Below are 7,429 nucleotides of genomic sequence, written 5' to 3'. Positions count from 1 at the left end.
AGGGCCTGTTTCCACCCTGTATCACTCAATGAATCTATAATATGATATGGCACAGTGGCACAGTGACTTATTAATAACTGAGGATAGACACAAAAAGCTGGATTAACTCAGCAGGACAGGCAGCATCTCTGGAGAGAAGGAAAGGGTGACGTTTTGGATGGAGACCCAACTTCAGACTGGTTAGGGATATGGAAAACGAGGGATAGAGACGGTGATGTGGAGAGATAAAGAACAACGAATGAAAGATGTGCAAAAAGTAACAATGATAAAGCAAACAGGCCATTGTTAGCTGTTTGTAGGGTGAAAATGAGAAGCTAGTAGTTCAGGCGGGCTGAGCGAAGGTGCTCCGTGAAACCATCCCCCAGTCTGCGTTTGGTCTCGCCTTTGTATAAGAGTCCACATCTTTAACAATGGATAAAGTAGATGAGGTTGGAGGAGGTGCAAGTGAATCTCTGCCTAACCCGAAAGGACTGTCGGGGTCCCTGGACAGAGTCGAGGGAGGAGGTACAGCGACAGGTGTTGCATCTTCTGCGGTCGCAGGGGAAGGTTCCTGGGGAGGGGATGGTTTGGATGGGAAGGGATGAGTTAACCAGGGAGTTGCGGAAGGGAACGGTCTCTGCGGAAGGTGGAAAGGGGCGGAGATGGGAAAATGTGGCGCATGGTGGGATCCCGTTGGAGGTGACGGAAAGTTTGGAAGATTCTGTGTTGTGTACGATGGCTGATGGGGTGGAAGGTAAAGACCAGGGGGACTACGTCTCAGATGCGACTAGGGGGAGGGGGAGCAAGGGCAGAGCCCCGGGGTACCGAGGAGACACGAGCGAGGGCCTCATCTATGATGGGAGAGGGGAACCCCCGTTCCCGAAAAAATGAGATAATCTCGGATGCCCTGGTATGGAACATCTCATCTTGGCGCAGATGCAGCGTAGACGGAGGAATTGGGAGTAGGGGATAGAGTCTTTGCAGGAAGCAGGGTGGGAAGAAGTGTAGTGGAGATAGTTGTGGGAGTCAGTGGGTTTGTAATAGACGTCAGTCTTTAGTCTATTTCCTGTGATGGAGCAGACTGTGAGATCAAGAAAGGGGAGGGAGGTGCCTTGGAGTTGGTCCAAGTAGATTTGCGTGCTCATTGATAACTGATCAGTGAACCTCGTCAGTTAACACCATCATATGTTTGCCATGGGGAGATTCATTTGTGAAAGATTTAGAAATGTAATCTACAAACACCGTGGGCGGCACACCTGGATGGTGCCCTGTCCATCCCACGCCCATAGTTTGCCCGTCCTGTAGTCACTCGGTCCCACCACACCTCCAACAGACGCGACAGGGCCAGGGTTTAAAGCGCAGGTGGGTTGCTGTCTGACGATTCATTCTGCGATTACTTTAGCTGGTGCGTTCACAACACGGACTGTGCTTCCAATTCTCACTACGGCCATTTGGGACATCCCATAATTCCCAAAGGTGCCATAAAAAAATTGCAACTCTTACTTTCACCGACGTTTAAAGGATTATATATTTCTCGAACAACGTGACCAGTCGCTGAAAGACAGGCACGAAATGCCGGAGAGACTCAGCGGGACAGGCAGCATCTCTGGAGAGAAGGAGTGGGTGAGACCCTTCTTGGCTGGGGTGGTGGGTGGGAGATAGTGGGAGCGCATTGATTTGGGGAGGGAGGGGGGAGAAAGAGGAGGTTGGGGAAGTTGGAGAATTTAATGTTCAAACAGATTCCACTTCCCCCCCCCACCCCCAACAATCTGAAGAAGATTTTCGACCCGCAAAGTCACCCATTCTTTCTCTCCAGAGATGCTGCCTGTCCCGCTGAGTTACTCCAGCATTCTGTGTCTATCTTTGGTGTAAACCAGCATCTGCAGTTGCTTCCTGCACCCCACCGATAAACAAGACATCTGACCCGCATTCATTACCTACCCTTACGGTGTCGGTGAAGTTAACAGTGAAGTGTGAAGAGCTTCTGGGATGTCCCGAGGGATGTGAAAGGTGTTATATAAATGCAACACTCCCTTTCGAAGAAGGGTTCCAACCCGAAATGTCTCCTGTCCATTCCCTCCTCAGATGCTGCCTGACCCGCTGACCTGCCTGACCCGCTGACCTGCCTGACATTCAAAAGTGCCTGGCCCGGGTTAATCTCCTGACCCGGGTTAATCTCCGGCGCTGGGTCCCCGTAACGCGGTTCTTGAACTCGGGTGAGAATTGAATTCCAGGGGTTGGGAACAAACGGGGAGATTTGTTCACCAGCAATCCTCCCCCACCCTCTCCTCTCCCCATCCCTCCCCTCCCCCCTCATCCACTCCCCTCCCCACCGCCCCTCTCCTCTCCTCCACGGCGCCCCCCTCCTCATTATCCGCTCCCCTCTCCCCTCCTCTCCGTCACCGCACCTCCCCTCCCCACCTCTCTCCACCTTGTCCCAATTCCCTCCCCACCAACGCAGCTCACACCCTCCCCTCTCCTTCCCCGCCCACCGCCTCTCCCCACCCCCTCCCCACCCGCCGCCTCTGGCAATCCACACTGAATCCCCCCACCCCCCATTCCGCACGGTGGCCTGAGCTGCCCCGTCCCCGCTTGCACCCACCCGCTGTTGGAGTTCGCTGCCGTCTGTCTGACCGATACCCGGCGTCGCTGCCCCGCGGGCGGGAGGATCAGCTCACCTCCTGACAGGGGAATGTGGGGGAAACTGGATCCCCAACTTTCTAGCTGCCTCCAGCTCGCTCGCGCCCCCGCCCAAACGCAGAGATTCATGCCAGTTAAATACACAAGGCCGGTCTATTGCATTCGGAGCCCTCGATGTAGCCCCCTCTTTATTGAGGGAATCGGTGGGGAGGCGGTTTAAGATTTAAGGTTACTTACCTAAAACTTGGAGAATTCGCATTGGCCTGTGTCCAATCATCTCCCCATAACGACCCCCTCCCCACCCCCACCATCTCACCTGTATACACCCACCTGTATACACCCACCTGTGACTGCCAGGCTTTGTCCTGCCCCACCTTTTTTCCGTAGAAAACATACAACACAGGAACATATTGGAACAGGCACTTCCTGGCATCGATCACCAGTTCCGTCATTTTGCTGACCTTGAGGTTGTTGTTGTGGTGCCACCCTTGCTTGTCAGCCCACTCTCGCCTTCCTTCACTCCCCGCCCTCATTGTTTGAGATCAGCCCCCTAACCCACAGGTGGCCCTTTTGCTATCATCTGCAAACTTGTAAATGGAGGGAGAGCAGAATTTGGCTCTGTAAGGAACCAGAGCAGTGACCTGAGAATGTAGCCTTGTGGGCAACAGTATTGAGAAGAAGGGTCTCAACCCTTGACAGCACTGGACCTCCACACACTGGAGTTTCGAAGATTGAGAGGGGACCTAATTAAAACTTACAGAATAATGAAAGACACGGATAGAGTGGATGTGGAGAGGATGTTTCCACTGATGGGAGAGTCTGGGACCAGAGGTGATTGCTATAGAATTAAAGGGCGCTCTTTTGGAAAGGAGGTGAGGAGGAACGTCTTTAGTCAGAGGGTAGTTAATCTGTGGAGCTCATTGCCACAGAGGGCTGTGGAGGCCAAGTCAGTGGCGACTTTTAAGGCAGCGATGGACAAATTCATGATTAGAACAATAGACAATAGGTGCAGGAGGAGGCCATTCGGCCCTTCGAGCCAGCACCGCCATTCAATGTGATCATGGCTGATCATTCTCAATCAGTACCCCGTTCCTGCCTTTTCCCCATACCCCCTGAATCAGCTATCCTTAAGTGCTCTATCTAGCTCTCTCGTGAATACATTCAGAGAATTGGCCTCCACTGCCTTCTGAGGCAGAGAATTCCACAGATTCACAACTCTCTGACTGAAAAATTTGCCAGGGGTAAACGGGACGGAGAAGGTTGGCAACCCCTGGCCCCGGTGAGCGCTTGTCCGCAACACACGGCGTGCCCCCCAGACCGCGTAGTGCGACAATCACCGCGGGTCAGAAGCTGTGAACGCGCCTGCCCGTGCAACCACTCAATTGACCAGTTTTGCTCTGATCCCGAAACGAAACAAACCTTCTACACGCCTAAGATTAGAAATAAAAAGCTGGAGCGACTCAGCGGGACAGGCAGCATCTCTGGAGAGCAGGAATGGGTAACGTTTCGTGTCGAGACCCTTCTTGGCTGGGGTGGTGGGTGGGAGATAGTGGGAGCGCACTGATTTGGGGAGGGAGGAGGGAGGGGGGGGGGGGAGAAAGAGGAGGTTGGGGAAGTTGGAGAATTTAATGTTCAAACAGATTCCATTTTCCCCCCACCCCCAACAGTCTGGAGAAGAGTTTCGACCCGAAACGTCACCCATTCCTTCTCTCCAGAGATGCTGCCTGTCCCGCTGAGTTACTCCAGCATTCTGTGTCTATCTTTGGTGTAAACCAGCATCAGCAGTTGCTTCCTGCACCCCACTGATAAACAAGACATCTGACCCGCATTCATTACCAACCCTTACGGTGTCGGTGAAGTTAACAGTGAAGGGTGAAGTGCTTCTGGGATGTCCCGAGGGACGTGAAAGGTGTTATATAAATGCAACACTCCCTTTCGAAGAAGGGTTCCAACCCGAAATGTCTCCTGTCCATTCCCTCCTCAGATGCTGCCTGACCCGCTGACCTGCCTGACCCGCTGACCTGCCTGACCCGCTGACCTGCCTGACCCGCTGAGTTCCTCCAACACTTCGTGGTTTGTTAAAAATTCCAGCTTCTACAGTCTCTTGTGTTTCCATATTCTGAGGGATTTATTTGGCATTCAAAAGTGCCTGGCCCGGGTTAATCTCCTGGCCCGGGTTAATCTCCTGACCCGGGTTAATCTCCTGACACGGGTTAATCTCCTGACCCGGGTTAATCTCCTGACCCGGGTTAATCTCCTGACCCGGGTTAATCTCCTGACCCGGGTTAATCTCCGGCGCTGGGTCCCCGTAACGCGGTTCTTGAACTCGGGTGAGAATTGAATTCCAGGGGTTGGGAACAAACGGGGAGATTTGTTCACCAGCAATCCTCCCCCACCTTCGCCTCTTCCCACCCCTCCCCTCCCCCCACATCTGCTCCCCCCCACCGCCCCTCTCCTCTCCTCCACGGCGCCCCCCTCCTCATTATCCGCTCCCCTCTCCCCTCCTCTCCGTCACCGCACCTCCCCGCCCCACCTCACCCCCCCCTCTTGTCCCAATTTCCTCCCCACCAACGCAGCTCACACCCTCCCCTCCCCTTCCCCGCCCACCGCCTCTCCCCACCCCCTCCCCACCCGCCGCCCCTGGCAATCCACACTAACCCCCCACCCACTCCACACTTTTTTCCTGAGCTGCCCCGTCCCCGCTTGCACCCACCTGCTGTTGGAGTTCGCTGCCGTCTGTCTGTGGGGAAACTGGATCCTCAACTTTGTAGCTGCCTCCAGAGCAGTGACCTGAGAATGTAGCCTTGTGGGCAACAGTATCGAGAAGAAGGTTCTCGAACCTTGACAGCACTGGACCTCCACACATAGAAACATAGAAAATAGGTGCAGGAGTAGGCCATTCGGCCCTTCGAGCCAGTATGATCATGGCTGATCATCCAACTCAGTATCCTGTACTTGCCTTCTCTCCATACCCCCTGATCCCTTTAGCCACAAGGGCCACATCTCACTCCCTCTTAAATATAGCCAATGAACTGTCCTCAACTACCTTCTGTGGCAGAGAATTCCACAGATTCACCACTCTCTGTGTGATAAAACACTTTCTCATCTCGGTCCTAAAAGACTTCCCCCTTATCCTTAAACTGTGACCCCTTGTTCTGGACTTCCCCAACATCGGGAACAATCTTCCTGCATCTAGCCTGTCCAACCCCTTCAGAATTTTGTAAGTTTCTATAAGACCCCCCTTCAATCTTCTAAATTCCAGCGAGTACAAGCCGAGTCTATCCAGTCTTTCTTCATATGAAAGTCCTGCCATCCCAGGAATCAATCTGGTGAACCTTCTCTGTACTCCGTCTATGGCAGACTACGGGTGCTGTCTGTATGGAGTTCGTATGTTCTCCCTGTGACCTCGTGGGATTCCTCCAGGTGCTCCGGTTTCATCCCACATCCCAAAGACGTACAGGCTTCAAGGTGTTTTCTTATGTAGAAGGAAGTAGTCTTTCTTGTGTGCGTTCTTACATTTAACCACAAGACAATAATTGAAAGACACAAAATGCTGAAGTAACTCAGCAGGTGAGGCAGCATCTCTAGAGAAAATGGATCGGCAGCACGGTGGCACAGCGGTAGAGCTGGTACATTATAGCGCCAGAGGCCCGAATTCAATCCTGACTACGCATGCTGTCTATACGGAGTTTGTACGTTCTCCTCTTGGGTTTGCTCCGAGATCTTCAGTTTCCTCCCACACTCCAAAGACGTACAGGTTTGTAGGCTAATTGACTTGGTGTAAATGTAAATTGTCGCTAGTGTATGTAGAATAGTGTTAATGTGTGGGGATCGCTGGTCGGGGCGGACTCGGTGGGCCGAAGGGCCTGTTTCCGCTCTGTGTCTCTAAACTAAACTAAAGACGACTTTTCGGATTGGGACCGTTCTTCAGACATTGATCTCCTCGTCTATATTCATCCTTCAAACAACGAGTAGATTACCTGGTCAATATTGCCCAATGGTTTGTAACATCTCGTTGCGTGCAGCTAGGTTGTGAATTTTCTTGCATTGGAACAGGGACCACTTATGAAAAGAGTTTCATTTGCTGGTTCATTGCAAGTTCCTCAGGAATGCCCAGAGGTTGTCAAAGGTGCTGAACACAAATCACTTAAATGCCAGCTCTTTATTAAAGCAAAGTGAAAAGCGATACATTGCAAACCCGCAGCATTTCCCAACCAGCAAGAGAAGAGGAAGGAGAGTTAAATCCATACCTAGCAGTTGTATAATGCTCCAGGCAAACACGGGACATTAAAGATGCCCTCTGCAACTATAAATGACAGTAAAACTCCAGTAATCTGCCATCTCACGATATGGAACCCCATTGGTTAGTCTGATGAAGGGTCTGGACCCCAAACATCCCCCATTCCTTTCTCCACAGATGCTGCCTGCCCCGCTGAGTAACTCCAGCATTTTGTGTCTACGCACAATGGTCCAATATCTGGTCCACCAGAAGATGACTGCAATTTCCACTCGCAGAAGCCCGGCTTCAGCGATCTCCCTCCATCCAACAGGACGATGGTCTAGCACTCCCTCCACCAAGGGGGCTCCAGTTTCAGCACATCCCTCCACTCACCGGTACCCTGATAACAACACTCTCCCTCCACTCACTGAGACCTCAGCGCCAACACTGCCCTTGTCTCACTGCGAAACCTCTGTCCAGCATTCCTCTCCACCTCCTGGGACCACCATTCCAACACCCCCCACCATTAACTGGGGACCAAGTTACATCGCTCCCCTCCATTGACTTTGACTACAGTTTCAACACCTCCTG

The sequence above is a fragment of the Rhinoraja longicauda genome, chromosome 29, assembly GCF_053455715.1.
Source record: "Rhinoraja longicauda isolate Sanriku21f chromosome 29, sRhiLon1.1, whole genome shotgun sequence".
Classification (NCBI taxonomy): Eukaryota; Metazoa; Chordata; class Chondrichthyes; order Rajiformes; family Arhynchobatidae; genus Rhinoraja; species Rhinoraja longicauda.
The sequence above is the reverse complement of the archived record's forward strand: the minus strand, read 5'-3'. Positions refer to the sequence as shown.